Source organism: Calidris pugnax, unplaced genomic scaffold (genome assembly GCF_001431845.1).
Source record: "Calidris pugnax isolate Ruff unplaced genomic scaffold, ASM143184v1 scaffold22, whole genome shotgun sequence".
NCBI lineage: Eukaryota > Metazoa > Chordata > Aves > Charadriiformes > Scolopacidae > Calidris > Calidris pugnax.
In genome coordinates, this window is record NW_015090763.1 from 1418368 (window position 1) to 1420770 (window position 2403).

Consider the following 2403-nt stretch of genomic DNA (forward strand, 5'->3'; position numbering starts at 1 on the left):
TGCATCCCACAGCGCAGGAGGTTGGTTTTCCCTGGCTCAGCTCTCATCCCCCCTTGCGAGGCTGCTGTGGAGCAGAACTTCGCCTTTTCCAGTCCGTGGGGAATAGGGGGACAGAGAGAGGGTATTTCCACGCCATTACATCATCCCCGAGGTCCAGCACAGCCTGGGTCTGCAGCCCCTGCCATGGTTTGAAGAGAGGAGTGTGTGAGAGCGTGGTTTGGCTTTGGAGAGTCCCCCCGTGCTTTCACTTGGGAGTGGGGAAGGGGAGGGGGTGTCACTTCTGAGATGCGGTCTCCTCTTGGTGGGGAGAAGCGAGCAGCAGCTGAAACGCTGGCAGCATGAACGGCTGGATTTAGGCTGGTGATTGACATCTGCACTAGGTAGGACAGCGGGGTCCTTCGGGTTTCACTCTGGCTGCTCATCTGGGTACATAATAATAATTTGTTAATGGCAGCTAAGCTGCTTTCCTAAGAGTTGTGGAGAAGTATTTGGGGGATGGTGAGAAGAGGAGGTAGCGAGCAAAGCGGAGATGAGGCTTTGGTGCAAGAAATACGAAAGGCTTTTTAAATTATTATTTTTTTTTTAATTCCTTATAAAGGAAAAAGATCGATGGGATCTGCTTGTGAGTGACAGACAGACAAACCCAGGCTCTCTCCCTCCCACACACCACGTAGACAAGCAGCCGTGGTCTCCCTCGCACGCATGTACACGCCAAGCACACAAACCACACGCTGTGGGACTCGCACAGTCCACCCCAGCCTTAAATACAGCATCTCGGTCTCTCTCTCTCACATGGATGCGAGCACCCAGCCGAGCTGTGCAGCCCTGCAGCTCTCCCGCACGCAGACACACAGACTTCAGCTACACACACCGTTAAACGTGCAGAAATAACTGCATTGATATTCTTATTATGCGAATCAAACACTCGGGCGTTCGCAGGAGCATCCACCACGCTGTCTTCTTGGCAGGTCTCTCAGTAGGTGGTTTGTTCCTTCAGCGGAGTCTTCTCCCTTTCAGTTAGTTCCAGGCATTGATTTGGGGTTTGTCTGACTCCAAAGCCCTTTGCGACTCAGCAGAAAAAGCTCGTTACGTTTGGTGTGTCTGTGTTTGTTTTACTGCTCTTTGCACGTTCCCAGGACTCAGGAATGATTTCACTGGAGGAAAAGCAGAGGAGCAGCAGACAGGGGACCAGGGGAAGGGTTGGGGGGTGGGAGCAGTGTGGCAATCCCATACCCATCATGCTCTCTCTGATCAAGAGCTGGAGCCTGTGAGCACGGGAAGTGCTCTGCTGGAGTTATGTTGCTTTTTTTATCCCGTGTGAGGGTGCAAAACCACACAGGCATCCATAGTGAAAACACACAGGGTGCAAGGCTTCACTTCAGTCTTACCCTGGTTCTGAGTAACCCCCTACCATCCTTAGAGTACAAATACTCCTGTGCCTTTGCAAGCCCCTTCCATCAGAAGTATGCGCAGGGGAGATGATGTCACTGGTGTTAGATGTGTTTAATCAACACCCCCCTCTGACCTTCCTCCCCTTCCCCTCTTTCCAAAGGGCCTAGCGAGGTGACTGTGCAGCTCTCCAAGAGCAAGAACAGAATGAGGCTGCTTAAAGTCTACGTTAAAACTTTAGGGAGGAGGAATATATGGCGAATCGGGTTGCTGTAGGTAAAAGGTGTCCCAAAAGAGAAGATGGAGAGTGTATCTCTCTTCCCTCCTCAGCTCCAGTGTTTACTACGCTGGAAGTATGTGTAAGGCTGATGCTAAACGCTCTGTGGGAGCGGGTCTGCCAGCAGACAATAAGTGCTGTTGTCTGTGGAACAGAAATAGTTCAAAGCCAAATCCTTCCGTCTTTGCTCCGGCAGAAGTCCCGCTGCCTGCCTGGAGTGCTTTGCTCAGGGGCAGAGCTGCAGAAACCTGCTCCAGCCCAGACCAGGAGCATCCCTACCCATCTCCCTGCCCCGCATCCCTACCCATCTCCCTGCCCCGCATCCGTGCCCATCTCCCTGCCCCACATCCCTACCCATCTCCCTGCCCCGCATCCGTGCCCATCTCCCTGCCCCGCATCCCTACCCATCTCCCTGCCCCGCATCCCTACCCATCTCCCTGCCCCGCATCCCTACTCATCTCCCTGCCCACCTCCGGGAAGAGATGGGGATTTCTATCCAGGGCTCTCTGTCCCCACGGTATTTACAGCTGATGCAGAGATGTTAAGAAAAAGGCAGGAAAAATAATTAATTTAGCGATTTTTATCTTTTTTTGTTTTTTTTTTTAAAGAGCAGAAATGAGGGTGGAGAGCCCCAAAAGCAGCCCGAGGCATGACATGAGTAGACGGAAAACTGGGGAGAGAGCCCCCCCCCACACATACACACAGCTCCTCGCCCCGCTGCGCCACCCCGCCGCCCC

General features: G+C 53.1%; 1 protein-coding gene across 1 annotated transcript in view; it reads left to right on the forward strand.

The window, feature by feature from the left end:
* The window catches only part of BRINP1 (bone morphogenetic protein/retinoic acid inducible neural-specific 1), a 92052-nt gene that overhangs the window by 820 nt on the left and 88829 nt on the right, over nucleotides 1-2403 (forward strand). The window lies entirely within an intron of this gene.